Raw genomic sequence first — 20,814 nt, 5'->3', positions numbered from 1 at the left:
TGCATTTTATACCCTATGCCGCATAACAGGTCATGTGACTTGTTTATAAAACTTTTCATTGGTTCATTTTACTTTTGGTTTCCTAATGATGGAAGGCTTGATCATATGACCTAAAAACAACACTTTTCATTGGATGAAAACTTTTTTTTTCCCCCAAACGATGAAAGCCCCACCTTGTTTCTGGATGTTTCAGACTAAACTGGCGTCAGCATGAGAGCACCACCATCTCGTAGCTCCGTCGTGGTCATTCCGCGAGCAATCATGGCAGCCGCTCCCCACCAGAAGCCTGCAGGAGTCGGGGCCCCCAAAACTTTTGATGAATTCTCAAGGCGGAGGGGACGCTTTCGAGAATGGGGTCCAAGACCTAGCAGACAAGCGTCCGATTTCCAAGGTGTCCCAGGGCCATTTCAGTGGACCACGCCCAAAAAGGAAAGAGCCTGCCGCCATTTTGAGAGTCCTGTGGCAGCCGCCTATCGCTGCACCGCAAGAGTGGGCGCAACTCAGCTGAATGGCGGATTTTGACACAGTGGACCAAAAGCGGACGGAATGGCAACTGAAACGGTAAAGGGGCGCCCCACTAAAACAGATGAGACTCCACCTGGAGAGGCCCGTTCACGCCGCCTCCCCCGGGGCGCCCCACGCCGTTATTCGGAGCAGCATTGTAGGATACCAAAACCAGTGCGGCAACTTACTGGACATCACCTTGGTGCCATCGTTCTGCTGCCTTGGAACTATTCGCACAACAGTTTGCTACTGATGACCCACCCCCGCGACGCCCCACGCCGTTATTTGCTGGGTGGCAACTTACTAGACATCACTTTCGTGTCATCTAGATTTCGGCGCGTTCTGCTGCCTTGGAACTATTTGCACAACAGTTTGCTACTGATGACCCACCCCCCGCCGGAAATCTGGACGTTGTGCTGCGTTGGGACTATTCGCACAGCCGACCGCTACTTCGTTGTTTTTCCCTAAAAATGTTTATATGTTATTACTATTTTTGTTTTCTTGTATATATTTATAAATTATTAAAGTTTTATAATCTTACTACTTTGTCGGAGTGCTATATATTTTTAATGTGACAGATAATTGTAAAAACTTTGATGTACAAAGAGTCATCCCTGGAATCTTCCGCTTCACGCTCGGTCCCCTCCCCAATCACAATACAGGATGGTTTTCAGATAATAGCAACGCTTCTGCTGTGACGGATCTCATCGAGTGTGGGCCTTGATCTACTATAACTCCTTTGAAGAGGGGTGATTCTTTACAGCTGTGGCCATAAACTACATCTGCAGGGCTAGCTGATAGCCTAGGACCGGCCTGGACAATCGGACACAGAGGAAAAGGAGTGTCAGAGGGTGCGGTAGTGAATAGGGCGAAAGGGAGGTGTCGGGCGGGCACAGGGTGTGATTCTCAGGGAAGAGCAGCGCAGATGGGGGGAGGTTTATTACCCATGCATAAGACAGAGAGCGGGGGTGACCACTGCCTGGGTGAGATGCTTGCGAGGGTGGGGAGCCATGCTAAGGATCGACAGCGTGCACAGAGTGGGTCTGGTCAAGGCATCTAAAATGGCTGCCGTGCACGACAAAAGTGTGGCATTTGAAAAAAGACAAGATGGCGCAGACAATGTTTTTCAACACTTCCTGATTTCCTTCGAATCGAACGTTAACAGACGTTGGGGCATATTACCAAAGTTAAGCGATATTTATCCCTAACGATGCATTGCAAAGATTTTTTTACTGTCAGAAATTATCGCAGATAAACCTTGCTATTATCAAGGTTTATCGCAAATACGATAAAAAACGACCGCAATGCATTAATATCGCTGAAAACTCAGCGATATTCATCCATTACCGAGCTAATGCTCTTAGCCATGTTATCCACCTCCCATTGGATAACATGGCTAAGAACTGCTCAGGGCAGCTGTTACTTTTTGGAGATATTCGCGCTTATCTCGAATATTTCCAAAAGTTGATAATAGGAGATAGCGATGTTAGCGACTGTTTCCAGTCGCTAACATCTTGGCATGCCCACTTTGCATGTCATTAGTGATAAATATCACTCACATGCAAAGTGGGACCCAAGATGGTCGCTATCTCCTACTAGCCGTCGCTAACTGGTGTTAGCAACAGCTAGGTAATACAGATATAATTTTATCTCCGCGAAGCGGAGCGCTGTTACAGATATATATCTTGTTTTTGAACGTTAATTTCTCAAAATGCACTGAAGCACATATATTGAGACATAGCAAAGGCACATCGGGCTACCAGTCCCTAATATTTTACCAAGTTTCGTGCAAATCCATTCAGCCGTTCGATTATTATTATTATTATTTTTTTTTGCCCCGCGGGGCCCTTTTAAAACCTCCACATCAAACCTAGGGGGTCAGCGAGGATCTACTATGCCCCCTTATGGTCATTTGCCCCTTCGCTTTGGCCTCCTCTTGTCTCTCGATCCTACCGAGAGACAAGATGGCAGCCGCTACGTACTGTTTGGAATGTTTACAGACACCGGAGAGCCAATCAGCTTCACTTCGCAAAGCTCCGTAACGCGAAAAGTACGCGAAGCGGTGCGCTGTTACAGATATATATCTTTTTTTTAACGTTAATTTCTCAAAATCCACTGGAGCACATATATTGAGACCTAGCAAAGGCACATCGGGCTACCAGTCCCTAATATTTTGCCAAGTTTCGTGCAAATCCATTCAGCCGTTCGATTATTATTATTTTGGGTTTTTTTTGCCCCGCGGGGCCCTTTTAAAACCTCCACATCAAACGTAGGGGGTCAGCGAGGATCTACTATTCCCCCTTATGGTCATTTGCCCCTTCGCTTTGGCCTCCTCTTGTCTCTCGATCCTACCGAGAGACAAGATGGCGGCCGCTACGGACTTTTTGGAATGTTGACAGACGCCAGAGAACCAATCAGCTTCGCTTCACAAAGCTCCGTTGCGCTAAAAGTACGCGTCCTGGGACGCTGCCCGGTCCGCTGTTACAGATATATATCTTTTTTTAAACGTTAATTTCTCAAAATCCACTGGAGCACATATATTGAGACCTACAAAAGGCACATCGGGCTACCAGTCCCTACAATTTTGCCAAGTTTCGTGCAAATCCATTCAGCCGTTCGGGCTAAAAGTGAGGCCAACCGCCCTATGGAAAACTCAATGTTAAAAACACGTTTTGGGACCCCCCTTTTTTCTCGGCCCCCCCTTGACGAACCCCCCCCAAATTTTCAAAGGCTGCTCAGAAACAAAATGTGCCATTTTCCTGAAAATTTCAGCCAATTCCGTCCACAAACGGCAAAGTTATTAGACATAGAATTTTCAAAAAACCCATAGAGAAAAAATCCTAACTATATATACCTACTGGCGACCGCCAGTAGGTAATATATATATATATATATTACCTACTGGCGGTCGCCTACCGTTTTTTTAGTTTTTAGTTTTTTTGCGTGGAGTGCGCCTGGTTCGCGAACCGGGAAGCGGTCTGGGGAGCGTACTTTCTTGAAAATTAGTGAAAAAAGTTAGAGTAAAATAATAATTGTGAGTGATCAGATGTAGGGTAGCTCTGAGAAGAGCTTTTGGGTTTATGGTACATTTAGGTACCTATAAGTAGGTACCAATGCACAGTCTTAAATTCAGAGTGAAAACTCTGTTGCCCTCATCTGAGAAGTGAACTCCATCTGCTCTGTAGATATCTTGCATGTAGTAACGCAAGTTATTGTTGTACAGGGAGCCCATTCCATGGTCTCTCATGTAAGCTGAAACAGATTTGTTTACATGCTTCCTCGATTTCTCAATTTGTGGACAAAATTGGTTCGACCACCTCCATTTCTGTCTTTGGCATATATTTGAATATACCAAGGCAGTCTGAGGAAAAAGTGCCATCAATTGCTCAAAGGTGTCCTTTAAAAGCATTTCCAGACCTACCCCAGTCAAAGTGCCCAAATCATTACCTCCACAGTGCACAATTAACAGGTCAGGTTTTGGCAAATGCATAAAGGTTTTCACCAATGGTATCAATTGGTGACATTTTAATCCTCTGTGGCCAAACCACTTAATTTCCACATCTTGTAAATTGAGGTTAGGTAAATTCCTGTTTTCAGCGTACCTTTGAGCCCAATAGATGTAGCTATGTCCAACAATCCAGACAGAAAACATGGCGAGAGAAGGTTCTCCTGCAGTCAGATGAAGTGTGGCAATGAAATGGCAGTTGAAAAAATGAGAGTGTAAAATGAAAAAAACTGAGGAGTTTCTGTGTTAATGAAGCAGTAAGAGTGATTGGTGGATTTTGATTGTTGAAAACAGAAAGTGTGTGTGAATGGATGAGTTCGTTGAAAGATGTATTTTGAGTGGTGAAGAAAAAATCATTAAATGAAAGAATGCTTTGGATATGCAGGTGCACTGAGAGTTCAGAGTTCAATTGCAACATTGTTGTGTGAGAGGTCTTGCAAGAGGTGGTTGCTATGCAGAAAAAGCAGAGAGGGGGCAGAGGGGGGAAGGGTTTTGCTTTGAAAAAAAGTGAGGGAAGAGTTTTGATTGGGTGACATGAGAGATCTGTGTGAGGAATTACAGCATTTCTGTGCTTTTGATAGCTGCAGACTCTGGAGTGCATACCTTTTGCTCTGCTGAAGACAAATTGGTGTGTTTCTGAGACTGTTTTGAAACTCAAAGTATTTGCTAAGGTGAGAAAAAATTTCTTTAATTTAGATAGAAAATAGTGTGCTTTAAGGAGAAAATTATGAAGAAAGTTGTGTTTTTCAAATGTTGCTTTGTCTCAAGTGTTTCACAAATAGATTTTGTTTCTTTGAGAAATTGTAATTGGAGAAAATGTGAAGTATTAGTACTGACAGGGCTTTTATGTGCATAGGAGCTGTGGAGTGTTTTCAAATTATGACTTGTAAATCGTTTTTGAGAAAAAGCAATGGTTTTAATATTGATGAGAAGGACATAATGGTGTCTGCTTCTTTATAAGGTAATTGAGAGTCTCTGATGTTATTTTTCCCATTTCAATGTAAGAAGTTTGTCTGTGGAGCAAATTGCTTGTAAATATGCTCCCACCTGTGCATGGCAAATTTAGATTTTGAATGTTTCCGTTACATAGGCATGTTAAAGGTGACTGAAACATGCTGCAAAGGCAAACAAAAAATGCTTTTATGTGTCTTAAGGACATTTTAAGTCATTTCCCCATGTGCAGTGTTTTCAAATTATGAGTTGAAAATCGTTTTTGAGGTAAAGGAATGTTTTCAAAATTTATGTGCGCCATATGACCCCAAATTTTTTTTTCAGGGGTGCAGCAGGGTGTTCTTGAGACACCCCTGCACCGTCGGAAAAATTCGTAATTTGCGATGAGGTAATTGCTAATCGCAAATTGCACCTTCATTCCTATGGGCCTCCTGCTGCATGGAAATGAATGGGTAATCTTGCTGAAATGCAAAGTCGAATCTGTATTTAAAAGGGTCTGCAGCTCTGTACGGGTGTTCGCTATGTGAAGCACGAAAGTTTCACGGGCCGAACTCAAGGCCACCTCTCTCTGAGACAAAAGAGCTCTTATTCTTGCCATGCTGTTGAAATGTGCTCCCAAGGTTGGTATTTGTGGCCAGATTGAAAACTCCCTATGTTCATGTGTGGGAGGAAATAGAACATTTCTGCAGCAAATAACCCGTTCATTTACTGTTACGATAAAATGAATACTTTTAATTAACCCAGAACAATCTTCATTATTGAGCATCAAATAACTACCATTTTCCAAGAACTTGAACGTGGGGATGATAGCAGGAACTGGCGTGCCTTGCAACACGCAAGCCATATTTGGTCGGTGTTTGTTGCATGAACCGTGTAACTGTATGTGCCTACACATTAGTGAATGATCTGGCGTCTCAGTGCATTCCTCTCCATTCAGATAAAGGTCTTGATCATCTTTGAAAATCTGTATGTGTATGGAAGCGACCAGACCTCATGAAGAAAACCACTACCTAAAGGTTAATAACGACCTATTGGTATATATTTCATACAATTTGAAAACTTATATAAAGCAAAAGGCAGCGTTATTAAACCGTGGATAAGATTTACAGCAAACTTGGCAAAATTGTAGGGACTGTTTGTTTGATGTGCCTTTGCAAGGCCTCAAGATATGTGCACGTGTGGATTTTGTCTAATTAAGGTTAAAAAAATATATATATCTGTAAGCGTGCTCCGGCACGCTTACGTTACGGGTTTTGTTTGCGCTGCAGAGCCGATACGTCACGGTTATGCGACGCGTCATGAGGCGTCTCACGTGGCTACGTGATACGTCACGTAATAAAGAATATATTTTACAGCTATAGATATTAGCTTTTAAAAAACCAATGAAATTCACTGAAAAAACCATAGGTTATAGACCATATATAGTTAGGAATTTGCATTTACAAAACCTTGAAAATTCACTGAAAAAACCATAGGTTAGAGACCATATATAGTTAGCTGGACATTTTATTGACATAAAACCAATGAAATTCCATATATAGTTAGTTGCACTAACTATATATCGCGCACCCGCAATCCACTGCTGATGATGTCACATATTACATCATTCATGACATGGTCAGTGACATCACTGATGACATCACTGATGACATCTCAAATGACATCACTGATGACATCACTGATGACATCTCAAATGACATCACTGATGACATCATCTAGTGTCTGTGTGTTTTTGTAAAGTTTAAATATGTTTTACATATTGAAGAATGAGTGGATGTATGGAAGACTGAGTGTGTGTGTGGCTGGCTGGGAGGTGTGTGACTCTGTGCATATCAATGTGTACTTGTATCAGTGATTGTATAAGAGAGTAAGTATGTGTTAGTATATGTGTGAAAAGTATGGTGTTCTGTGTTTAACTGTATAGATGAGGAAATCGAAGTGTGATTGATTCTTCACAGGACTGACTAGGTGTATGAGTGCATATGATAGTGTTGTAATAATGAGTGACTGTATGTATGAGTGATTGTATGGGTGAATGAGTGAATGTGTGTGTAGATTTAGGAATCCGTGAGTGCGTATGTAGTAACTGGTATTGGTGTGTCATGATGTCATCAGTGATGTCATTTGAGATGTCATCAGTGATGTCATTTGAGATGTCATCAGTGATGTCATCAGTGATGTCACTGAAGTATGGTGTTCTGTGTTTAACTGTATAGATGAGGAAATGGAAGTGTGATTGATTCTTTACAGGACTGACTAGGTGTGTGAGTAACTCCATGGATGAGTGGCAGTGTGTGAGTTTCTGCATAGGTGTATGAGTGCATATGATAGTGTTGTAATAATGAGTGACTGTATGTATGAGTGATTGTATGGGTGAATGAGTGAATGTGTGTGTAGACGTAGGAATCAGTGAGTGCGTATGTAGTAACTGGTATTGGTGTGTCATGATGTCATCAGTGATGTCATTTGAGATGTCATCAGTGATGTCATCAGTGATGTCACTGACCATGTCATGAATGATGTAATATGTGACATCATCAGCAGTGGATTGCGGGTGCGCGATATATAGTTAGTGCAACTAACTATATATGGAATTTCATTGGTTTTATGTCAATAAAATGTCCAGCTAACTATATATGGTCTCTAACCTATGGTTTTTTCAGTGAATTTTCAAGGTTTTGTAAATGCAAATTCCTAACTATATATGGTCTATAACCTATGGTTTTTTCAGTGAATATATATATATATATATATATATATATATATATATATATATATATATATATATATTACCTACTGGCGGTCGCCAGTAGGTATATATAGTTAGGATTTTTTCTCTATGGGATTTTTGAAAATTCTATGTCTAATAACTTTGGCGTTTGTGGACGGAATTGGCTGAAATTTTCAGGAAAATGGCACATTTTGTTTCTGAGCAGCCCTTGAAAATTTGGGGGGGGTTCGTCAAGGGGGGGCCAAGAAAAAAGGGGGGTCCCAAAACGTGTTTTTAACATTGAGTTTTCCATAGGGCGGTTGGCCTCACTTTTAGCCCGAACGGCTGAATGAATTTGCACGAAACTTGGCAAAATTGTAGGGACTGGTAGCCCGATGTGCCTTTTGTAGGTCTCAATATATGTGCTCCAGTGGATTTTGAGAAATTAACGTTTAAAAAAAGATATAAATCTGTAACAGCGGACCTGGCAGCGTCCCAGGACGCGTACTTTTCGCGCAACGGAGCTTTGTGAAGCGAAGCTGATTGGTTCTCCGGCGTCTGTCAACATTCCAAAAAGTCCGTAGCGGCCGCCATCTTGTCTCTCGGTAGGATCGAGAGACAAGAGGAGGTCAAAACAAAGGGGGAAATAACTATAAGGGGGCATAGTAGATCCTCGCTGACCCCCTAGGTTTGATGTGGAGGTTTTAAAAGGGCCCCGCGGGGCAAAAAATAATAATAATAATAATAATCGAACGGCTGAATGGATTTGCATGAAACTTGGCAAAATATTAGCGACTGGTAGCCCGATGTGCCTTTGCTAGGTCTCAATATATGTGCTCCAGTGGATTTTGAGAAATTAACGTTCAAAAAAAGATATATATCTGTAACAGCGCTCCGCTTCGCGTAACGGAGGTTTGCGAAGCTGATTGGTCATTCTGTCACTGGGCTATAGTTGGGCTACATCTGGCTGATATTTGGGCTACATTTGTTTTTTTGTGTGTCTGGCGGCCATCTTTGGGCTACATTGGGCTACATTGGGCTTCATTGGGCTACATTGGGCTACATTTGGGCTCCAACATATATATAGGCCAATGTAGCCCAATATATATTTTTCAAAGTTAATTTTCGTAAAAACCACTGGAGCATATATCTTGAGACATAGCAAAGGCACATCGGGCTACCAGTCCCTACAATTTTGCCAAGTTTCGTGGAAATCCATTCAGCCGTTCGAGCTAAAAGTGAGTCCAACCGCCCTATGGAAATGAAGGAAATGAATGGGTAATTTGTAATTAGCAAATAGCTAATCGCAAACTAGGAATGGTAAAGAATCGCTATTTATTTCTTAAAGTTCGCTATTTAGGAAATGCAAAAAACTTTGATGATACATATGGCGGTCCATCTCTAACAAGATAAGAAGCATAGGGATACATTTATGATGACTGGCGCATCACCAGGGATGTGTTAGTCATTCTGTGCCGCTGTTCCGTCACCTATGGTGTGCTGCATTTACAATGCGGCGCATCATGGGGCAAAAACAGCACAGATGCGTGATGTATCTGTGCCGTAAAGGTGGCGCATTGCTGGAGTTGTATCGCAAGTGTGATGAAGCTCCAGCAAGGGTCGGGGGTGCCCCTGTCGCAGGGTTTCTGTTCTCACACAGAACTGTGGACAGAGGATTGGAACCTCGGCGAATTAGGGTGTCCCAAAACTCACGTTAGTAATCAAAAACTCCTTAGCAAGCTAGGTACAGTGTCACATTGGATATAACAAACTCTCAATGTTTAGACAATCCAGAATATGAACTTATAGTACCTCAGGATACGTGGAACTCATGAACAGTCGGTCGTTATATATTTCTTAGAAACCAGAACATGGAGTTAAGAAGAACACATGTGTATTTGAAATGTTTATTTACTAATGCCGTCTTCTCAGGCGTAGTATCTTAGATAATACAAGTACACATATTATCAGTAGCAAAATTACCAGCATAGTTACTAGTACATAAAAAGCGAATGGTGATAGTATGTTAACATGCTGTAAATGAATAAGAGTTAGCAACACTTATAAGCAGCCGCGGGCCGTGGAGGGAGTTACGGTGAGGCAGGGAGGCGGGGAGGGGGAGAAGCAGGGTGGAGAATACAAGTACACATATTATCAGTAGCAAAATTACCAGCATAGTTACTAGTACATAAAAAGCGAATGGTGACAGTATGTTAACATGCTGTAAATGAATAAGAGTTAGCAACACTTATAAGCAGCCGCGGGCCGTGGAGGGAGTTACGGTGGGGCAGGGAGGCGGGGAGGGGGAGGGGCAAGGTAGAGAGGGCTCCACCCTGCTTCTCCCCCTCCCCGCCTCCCTGCCTCACCGTAACTCCCTCCACGGCCCGCGGCTGCTTATATCTCACCCTCCCTAATACACATATTATATTATTTGCTAAGAAGGTCTCTTTGTGTTGGTTTAGGGCGTGCCCATACTTTAGTGTCTTAGATTTGAAGGAATCACATCAGCATACACCAGCTCTCTCTTCATGTGAACCGCATCAACTGTTGTGTATGTGTGTTCGGCAAAGCAATATAAAACCCGCCTCATGCCCAGAATTGGCAGAAGTTGCACTTATGTTATGAGTATGAAGTCGTGGAGATCAGACCTCATAACAATTCTGTATCGTGTTGTTCTTGAAACTTTAGCACTCGCTGTACAGATATAGTTTAACAAGCAAAGCAGATAGTAGAGCAATAACATATTATTCTCATGTAAACCACGATGAACTACTAGGTGGAAAGCTAAAGCAACAACTAAGTGTCGTGTGCAGAAGTTGCAAAAAAGGAAAAATGGCGTTTAAACCGGTAATGAGCCCATGCTAACTTAACACGGTGTAAAGATATCCAGGACCTAGATGACACCTCCCCATGATCCGGAAACGAACTGAATAAGATAATAGAAGTGCCATCTCATGAGAGCAGATTGCAAGTTTATATGTGGACGGTCCGCAAGGTAAAGCATTAAAAACTAGGAAAATTTAATGCTAAAGAAAAATAAAACAGCCAAGTACTTTATCGAGTCTTAAGCCAATAGGCAAGGTAAATATTAAAAACTTGACAAATAAGTCAATGAATTGTCAATGAAATGCTAGTACTCAGCATATCAAACATGAAAAAGGTCTATGACATAACTGTGTATGCAAAATAAGCTGCAACAGCCTCCAATAGGAAGTCACCGTCTTCATCCGAAAACAGTTCAGCCATCCAATTTAAAAGCGGAAAAGAACATACGTGCTCTCCCAGCACCGGATCCTCTATCACCATCAGAGGACAGCTCGGTGGGTTTTCAAGAAAGCTCTGTTCCAAGAAAGACTGTGCTGCCGCCAGTAAATTCCAGGGACCAAGTAGTCCATGCATCAATGCCACAGCCATAATCCTTTCGCCAGGACAAACCAACTTGTGAGTAATGATAGGAGTCATCAGCTGATTAAAGTCGACGTCAGGAGAAACCGGTCCGCAGAGACACAAATCAATGGCCCAATCGAAATCACAGGTCAGGCAGTGAAATACAGGCTGGACACTGGTGAAGTAGGAGAATCGAAAAGATAATCCATATGCCGTGCTTAATATCGCCAACGGCATTGTGCCATAATATTCTAGCATGTGATTGCGGAACAGTGTCAGCAGCTGCAGGGTGGGAGGTTGCATAGGAGGGACATCCATATTTAAAAATGTAAAAAAGCACAAGAGCGTCCGCTGGTAATGCAAGTAAAAATGCCAATCCACGAACCAGAGTGGAGAAAATAGAATGAAAGGAAGCAGGGATGACTCCAAAGATTTTCTCAAATGAAGTCACGAGACCACTGGTAACAACTTTAAAAAAGTGCGCCAGGGCCTTTGTGGAGGATGCGTTAAAGATAGTCGGAAGCATCTTGCTGAAATTGAAAGGCAAATCTGAATTGAAAAGGGTCTGCACCTCTGTACGGGTGTTCGCTATGTGAAGCACGAAAGTTTCACGGGCCGAACTCAAGGCCACCTCTCTCTGAGACAAAAGAGCTCTTATTCTTGCCATGCCGTTGAAATCTGTCCCAAGGTTGGTATTTGTGGCCAGATTGAAAACTCCCTATGTTCATGTGTGGGAGGAAATAGAACATTTCTGCAGCAAATAACCTGTTCACTTACTGTTACGATAAAAGGAATACTTTTAATTAACTCAGAACAATCTTCATTATTGAGCATCAAATAACTACCATTTTCCAACAACTTGAACGTGGGGATGATAGCAGGAACTGGCGTGCCTTGCAACACGCAAGCCATATTTGGTCGGTGTTTGTTGCATGAACCGTGTAACTGTATGTGCCTACACATTAGTGAATGATCTGGCGTCTCAGTGCATTCCTCTCCATTCAGATAAACTTCTTGATCATCTTTGAAACATCTGTATGTGTATGGAAGCGACCAGACCTCATGAAGAAAAGCACTACCTAAAGGTTCATAACGACCTATTGGTATATATTTCATACAATTTGAAAACTTATATAAAGCAAAAGGCAGCGTTATTAAACCGTGGATAAGGCACGTTGCCAAAAAACCCGCAATCCTCTGCTGATGATGTCACTGAGCATGTCATGAATGATGTAATATGTGACATCATCAGCAGTGGATTACGGGTAATAGTATCTCTAGTTTACTCCCCTATAGCTGTCTTTCTTTTAACATAAGTGTCTGTTTCCTTCCCTTATACTTACTGTTTTTGGTTCGCTTCCGGTTCGCGTACCGGCTAGCGAACTGGGAAGCGAACTAAGAGAAATAGAGGTTGGCACAGTTCCAAATATTGTACCAATTTTTTAATAACGGGGAGGTAGTTCTGAAAAGAACTTTTTTTTTATTGTTTTTGTTGTTTTATATTTTTTTTATTATTTTTCTGAACATTTTTTTACTTTTTTTGAATTTTTCTGAACAGTTTTATATTTTTTGGGGTTTTTCTTGGAGGGGGCAATGAAAACGATTCATTGTAAAGGGCTCAACAGGAGCAACAAAACAAAAAAAGAAGTATTTATTATTTTGGGCGTTTCGTACAAACTTGCATATGATAGTCAATAGCTCTGTTGATCAGAGTGATGCTTCTTTCTCCGTAGGAAATGAATCCATCGCAAAATACGCAGATGTGTTTTACTTCACCAAATTTCATTTGTATATTTGGCACCATCTCCCTGCCCTCTGGTCCCGTTACTTCCGGTACAACAGATCTTCTGGCCATAATAGGGAGATTATCTAGGTCGTTCCGAAACTGTGCAGCACTGTAGTTGTTAGGATGCCACCTAGTCATATGGCGATGCATTGTGTAGTTTCCGAAACTGTATTTTTTCTCGGTTCCTCTGGACAGTCTATCTTGACATATAAGGCAAGTTACGTATCTTGCATTTACTTTTTTCTGACCTTTGGGAATTTTAAAAAATTGCCAAATGAAGTTTTCTTTCCGGTGAGACGTCCTGGGCTGCTCAGGCAAAAACTGCCTCTCTTCGTGCTCGTCGTCCTGTTCCTCTTCTTCCTCTTCTTGTTGAATTATAACTTGAGCAGGTGGTCCACTCTTCCTTGGATGTGGTGGAGGTGGTGGGGAAGCACCAGCTGAAGCTACTAAAGAAGCCATTGCTCAGTGATCACAAAGGGTCTTTCTCTCACAATGATGAAAGTCAGAGTGAGGAAAGAAGGAGGGATTTTCATCATTTGGGAAAAACAAGAGTTCTCAACCAATCAAAAGTGTTCATTTTAGATTATATGACCTAGTCTTACATCATTAGGAAACCAAAAGTGAAATGAACCAATGAAAAGTGTTATTACCAAGTCACATGACTTGCTGTGTTTACGTTAAGCGCTTTGCAGGGCCTCCCGGTTTGCTTCCAGAAACCTGCGCTTTGCGACTCGCTTCGCGTACCAGTTCGCTAACGTAGCACGTCATATGACGTATCACGCGACAACGTGAAACGTCATGCGGACAGGAGGCGTCACGATGTTGTTTTCTAACGCGGCACTTGCGGTAAAGAAACGTTTACCGGCTCGCGGTCTATTTCGCGGCATCAAGGTCAGCTAACGGGAAGCTTCCCGATTCGCGAAGCGGGAACGAAGAAAAAAAAATATTTAAAAAAAAAATTATTCATAAACATATAAAATATATTTTTGGATTTAAAGAAGAATACATTTTACAGCTACAGATATTAGCTGTTAAAAAACCAATGAAATTCACAGAAAAAACCATAGGTTATAGACCATATATAGTTAGGAATTAGCATTTACAAAACCTTGAAAATTCACTGAAAAAACCATAGGTTATAGACCATATATAGTTAGGAATTAGCATTTAGAAAACCTTATTTTACTCACACAAAACCATTGAAATTCCATATATAGTTAGTTGCACTAACTCTATATCGCGCACCCGCAATCCACTGCTGATGATGTCACATATTACATCATTCATGACATGGTCAGTGACATCACTGATGACATCACTGATGACATCTCAAATGACATCACTGATGACATCATCTAGTGTCTGTGTGTTTTTGTAAAGTTTAAATACGTTTTACATATTGAAGAATGAGTGGATGTATGGAAGACTGAGTGTGTGTGTGGCTGGCTGGGAGGTGTGTGACTCTGTGCATATCAATGTGTACTTGTATCAGTGATTGTATAAGAGAGTAAGTATGTGTTAGTATATGTGTGAAAAGTATGGTGTTCTGTGTTTAACTATAGATGAGGAAATCGAAGTGTGATTGATTCTTCACAGGACTGACTAGGTGTATGAGTGCATATGATAGTGTTCTAATAATAACTGACTGTATGTATGAGTAATTGTATGGGTGAATGAGTGAATGTGTGTGTAGACGTACGAATCAGTGAGTGCGTATGTAGTAACTGGTATTGGTGTGTCATGATGTCATCAGTGATGTCATTTGAGATGTCATCAGTGATGTCATTTCAGATGTCATTAGTGATGTCATCAGTGATGTCACTGAAGTATGGTGTTCTGTGTTTAACTGTATAGATGAAGAAATGGAAGTGTGATTGATTCTTTACAGGACTGACTTGGTGTGTGAGTAACTCCATGGATGAGTGGCAGTGTGTGACTGTCTGCATAGGTTTATGAGTGCATATGATAGTGTTGTAATAATGAGTGACTGTATGTATGAGTGATTGTATGGGTGAATGAGTGAATGTGTGTGTAGACGTAGGAATCAGTGAGTGCATATGTAGTAACTGGTATTGGTGTGTCATGATGTCATCAGTGATGTCATTTGAGATGTCATCAGTGATGTCATCAGTGATGTCACTGACCATGTCAAGAATGATGTAATATGTGACATCATCAGCAGTGGATTGCGGGTGCGCGATATTTAGTTAGTGCAACTAACTATATATGGAATTTCAATGGTTTTGTGTGAGTAAAATAAGGTTTTCTAAATGCTAATTCCTAACTATATATGGTCTATAACCTATGGTTTTTTCAGTGAATATATATATATATATATATATATATATATATATATATATATATATATATATATATATATATATATATATATATACATATACATATACATTACCTACTGGCGGTCGCCAGTAGGTATATATAGTTAGGATTTTTTCTCTATGGGTTTTTTGAAAATTCTATGTCTAATAACTTTGGCGTTTGTGGACGGAATTGGCTGGAATTTTCAGGAAAATGGCACATTTTGTTTCTGAGCAGCCCCTGAAAATTGGGGGGGGGGTTCGTCCAGGGGGGGTCGAGAAAAAAGGGGGGTCCCAAAACGTGTTTTTAACATTGAGTTTTCCATAGGGCGGTTGGCCTCACTTTTAGCCCGAACGGCTGAATGGATTTGCACGAAACTTGGCAAAATTGTAGGGACTGGTAGCCCGATGTGCCTTTTGTAGGTCTCAATATATGTGCTACAGTAGATTTTGAGAAATTAACGTTTAAAAAAAGATATATATCTGTAACAGCGGACCGGGCAGCGCTCCGGTTCGCGGACTTTTCGCGCAACGGAGCTTTGTGAAGCGAAGCTGATTGGTTCTCCGGCGTTTGTCAACATTCCAAACAGTCCGTAGCGGCCGCCATCTTGTCTCTCGGTAGGATCGAGAGACAAGACGAGGCCAAAGCGAAGGGGCAAATGACCATAAGGGGGCATAGTAGATCCTCGCTGACCCCCTAGGTTTGATGTGGAGGTTTTAAAAGGGCCCCGCGGGGCAAAAAAAAATAATAATAATAATAATCGAACGGCTGAATGGATTTGCACGAAACTTGGTAAAATATTAGGGACTGGTAGCCCGATGTGCCTTTGCTAGGTCTCAATATGTGTGCTCCAGTGGATTTTGAGAAATTAACGTTCAAAAAAAGATATATATCTGTAACAGCGCTCCGCTTCGCGTACTTTTCGCGTTACGGAGCTTTGCGAAGCTGATTGGTTCTCCGGCGTCTGTAAACATTCCAAACAGTCCGTAGCGGCCGCCATCTTGTCTCTCGGTAGGATTGAGAGACAAGAGGAGGCCAAAGCGAAGGGGGAAATGAGCATAAGGGGGCATAGTAGATCCTTCCTGACCTCTTAGGTTTGATGTACCATTTTGCCAAGTTTGGTGTAATTCCGTTCAGCCATTCAGGCTGTAGACGTATGTAAATGTCCTATGGAAAATTGCATGGGGAAAACACATTTGAAAGTGTTGAAATTTAGAACCAATTAAAATGTTACTTTGGTTTTGTATTTGTGTGTGATGAAAGTTAATTGGTTATGTATATATGTCAAATGAGAGGAAACCACAGCCATTTTGTGATACTACTGTCTGAGGTACATTTGTGAGGAATTTTTGGTGGTGAATTTCTGGTGTTTGATTTACACAGTACTAACACTTCTCCTACTTTTAAAAAGGTGAGTTGTTAATTCTTAAGGGGAACTATGTTGTACACTTGAAGATAATTTGAAAAATGTTTTCTGTTATTTATTTGCAGTCCTTCTGTTAAACTAAATACTTGATAAAGTTAGTTTTATATTATGTATTACTAAAAACGATAAATGAAAGTGATTATTTTTTTCTGCAATTTACAGCAAGCAATTTCAAAATAAAATGGCTCACAATGAAGAGACCGTGGCAATTTCTTTTGAATTGTCCACTACATTGATTGAAATTGAGAGCACCAATAATGAAATATTGTCACAAGGAGGAGATGACTTGTATGATTCCATTAGATTGATTGAAATGGACAGCACCAATAATGAAATATTGTCACAAGGAGATGACTTGAATGATTCCACTACATTGATTGAAATTGAGAGCACCAATAATGAAATATTGTCACAAGGAGGAGATGGCTTGTATGATTCCATTAGATTGATTGAAATGGACAGCACCAATAATGAAATATTGTCACAAGGAGGAGATGACTTGAATGATTCCACTACATTGATTGAAATTGAGAGCACCAATAATGAAATATTGTCACGAGGAGATGACTTGAATGATTCCACTACATTGATTGAAATTGACAGCACCAATAATGAAATATTGTCACAAGGAGGAGATGACTTGAATGATTTTTTTGATCAATCTGTTGATGGCGAATTTATCGAATGTTTGGAGACCATAGAGTTACAAGAATCATCATTGCAGACTTTTCATGAGGAAATTGCTGATGAGGACATGTTACTAGTTCTTTCAAATTTAGAAAATTCTGAAGAATAAATTTATATTTAGAAATCAAAAATTGTTTGAGACATTATTCATTTTTATTTTTAATTTATGAGGTTGTAGCGAAGTGATTGTAGTATAAAATGAGAGTTATAGTATAGAGTGCAACATTTTTATGTTACATGGTAAGTTTACTCATATTTACTTCCCTTCTGCCACTATATTATCTCCAATGTGTATTTGACATCTCTTCTTCATCTCCGGCCTCCTTTCTCTCACTGTGTGTCTCCGATGCATCTTATCGCTGCTATTTTGTGTAATTACAGAAGAGAGTAAAATAAAATAGTTCGGAACGTGAAAAGGGGCAAAGTAGAGTACCCCTCACCCCCTAGGCCTTTTTAGGCGGTCCCAAAAGGATCAGTTTCTGCTTTCCTGAGAGATTATGGTATGAGTTCCATATACCACAATAATTTGCATTACAACATGCAAGATATCTATCTCCTATTACCAACTTTGAGATATTCGCGCTAAGCGCGAATATCTCCAAAAAGTAACACCTGCCCTGAGCAGTTCTTAGCCATGTTATCCAATGGGAGGTGGATAACATGGCTAAGAGCATTAGCTCGGTAATGCATGAATATCGCTGACTTTTTAGCGATATTCATGCATTGCGGCTGTTTATTATCGCATTTGCGATAAACCTTGATAATAGCAAGGTTTATCTTCGATAATTTCTGACGATGCTTAGCGGTAAAAAAATCGTTGGTAAGCATCGTTAGCGATAAATATCGCTTAACTTTGGTAATATGCCCCAACGTCTGTTAACGTTCGATTCGAAGGAAATGAGGAAGTGTTGAAAAACATTGTCTGCGCCATCTTGCCTTTTTTCAAATGCCACACTTTTGTCGTGCACGGCAGCCATTTTAGATGCCTTGACCAGACCCACTCTCTGCACGCTGTTGATTCGTAGCATGGCTCCCCACCCTCGCAAGCATCTTCCCCAGGCACTGGTCACCCCCGCTCTCTGTCTTATGCATGGGTAATAAACCTCCCCCCATCTGCGCTGCTCTTCCCTGAGAATCACACCCTGTGCCCGCCCGACACCTCCCTTTCGCCCTATTCACTACCGCACCCTCTGACACTCCTCTTCCTCTGTGTCCGATTGTCCAGGCCGGTCCCAGGCTATCAGCTAGCCCTGCAGATGTAGTTTATGGCCCCAGCTGTAAAGAATCACCCCTCTTCAAAGGAGTTATAGTAGATCAAGGCCCACACCCGATGAGATCCGTCACACCACACGCGTTCCTACTATCTGAAAACCATCCTGTATTGTGATTGGGGAGGGGACCGAGCCTGAAGCGGAAGATTCCAGGGATGACTCTTTGTACATCAAAGTTTTTACAATTATGTGTCACATTAAAAATATATAGCACTCCAACAAAGTAGTAGGAATATAAAACTTTAATAACTTATAAATATATACAACAAAACAAAAACAGTAAAAACATTTAAACAATGAAGAGACCGTGGTAATTTCTTTTGAATTATCCACTACATTTATTGAAATTGACAGCACCAATAATGAAATATTCTCACAAGGAGGAGATGACTTGAATGATTTTTTTGATCAATCTCTTGATGGCGAATTTATCGAATGTTTGGAGACCATAGAGTTACAAGAATCATCATTGCAGACTTTTCATGAGGAGATTCCTGATGAGATGATTGAAGAGGAAATTCCTGATGAGGACATGTTACTAGTTCTTTCAAATTATGAAAATTCAGAAGATGTTTCCTGGGTGCCGCACTGATTTGGGTATCCGGCGTGGGGCGTCCCGGGGGGTGGGTCGTCAGTAGCTGTCTGTTGTGCGAATAGTTCCAAGGCAGCAGAACGCGCTGAAATCTGGATGGCACCAAGGTGATGTCCAGTAAGTTGCCGCCCACCAAATAACGGCGTGGGGCGCCGCGGGGGGGGGGGAGGCAGTCCAAAGTTCCGTTAAAAGGGCAAAGGAAAGGATCGGTGGTTTGAACCATCAGTCAAAAAGGGGAGGGGGTGCAACAATTTTTCCTACCGGGTCACACTGTGCTTTCACCGGAACTGAGGTCTGCAGGATTCTAGTCATTCAAACTGAGGCTGGTGCCAGCATGGGAGCGCCGACGTCCCGCGGCTACAGTTTCGTCACTCCACGGGCGATCATGGCAGTCATTCCCCATCGGGGGTGTCTGCGGGGGTCGGGGACTCCCGCGGCTCCTCTAGAATCTTCAAGGTCGTGGAGGACTACGGTGGTGGAGTCAACCAGTGACCGGACCATTTCTTTATGCTGGGCCCGCTCTTGCCAGGTCGACCGCCATTTTGAGAGTTCGGTAGCTACAGGCGATCGCGGGTTCAAATGAGCGGACGGGCTCCACCCTGCCGGGCGAGACGTTGCAGCATCGCCACAGTGGAAGAACCCTTTTCCGGGTGCCTGGAGCGCTGAGGGTGCAGCTGGGAAGCCTCCACCTGGGGAGGCGGGAGAGGCCTGTTCGCACCGTCTCTCCCACCCAGTGCACCCCACGGCGTCTCGCTTGACATTTGTTATGGCCGGACCAGGCGATGAGGACGAGGGGGGGGGGTCGGAGGCATGTGCAAGACATCCCCCCCCAGTGTTGTCGCAGCCATTATAAAAGAAAGAAGAAATGTCCCGTCCGTCTTTGGGCCGGACCTCCGGTGGATGGCGGCCGGACGCCCCTGGCTCTGGCCCCATGAACGGGTTCCTTGGCTCATCCGGTGGGGCAGGCCTTGGCGTGTGGTGCCTCTCCTGGGCCTTTCGTGCAGTGGCCTCTCCACTCCCAGGCCCTCCATGGATGCTGGCCCAGACTGGGAGAGAGAGGGTCTAACCTGCAATTCTCCAGGGTTACCGCCACCGCGGCCGGATCCCGTCGGCCTCGGCCTCTGGTTGATGGTGGCCGGACTGGGAGAGAGAGGGGAGGGTCGAGGACACAGACATTCCCCCCCTTGCAACTCTCCAGGGTGGTCGTAGCAATCCCCCTGGACGGGTGCCATTGGCATCGGCCTTTCCTCCGGCTACACCCTACGTGATGATCTTCTGCCGACGGTTGGCAGCAGGACCCGCCTTATATGTGTTGCTTCCGGCTGGGCGTAGCCGGAAACCTGTTGCACTTTGGAAGTTTCCAGAATGGGGCGGATGTCTGCTGACTTGTATCTTTCCCAGTTTGCCGTTATTTGGCCGTGGCAGGCGGTGGGACAGACACGTTTTGGGGCAGTGAGGGGCGATGAAGCCTCGTTGCCTTGTGGCCGTTGCAATGTCACACTTGGTTTCTCTTACTGTTTTCAGGTTTCTTATTACGGGCTTACTTCTAACGTTTCTTGTTTGTAGGACAATAATAGGTTTTATCATTACGTATTGTTATCGTTTCTTTGTTTGTTATTTAATAAAAAGTTCATCAGAGGCCTACTGATTTTCGTTTTCCTATTCCTTTCTTTCCA

Source organism: Lissotriton helveticus, chromosome 6, assembly GCF_964261635.1.
Source record: "Lissotriton helveticus chromosome 6, aLisHel1.1, whole genome shotgun sequence".
Classification (NCBI taxonomy): Eukaryota; Metazoa; Chordata; class Amphibia; order Caudata; family Salamandridae; genus Lissotriton; species Lissotriton helveticus.
This window is presented reverse-complemented; position numbering follows the sequence as displayed.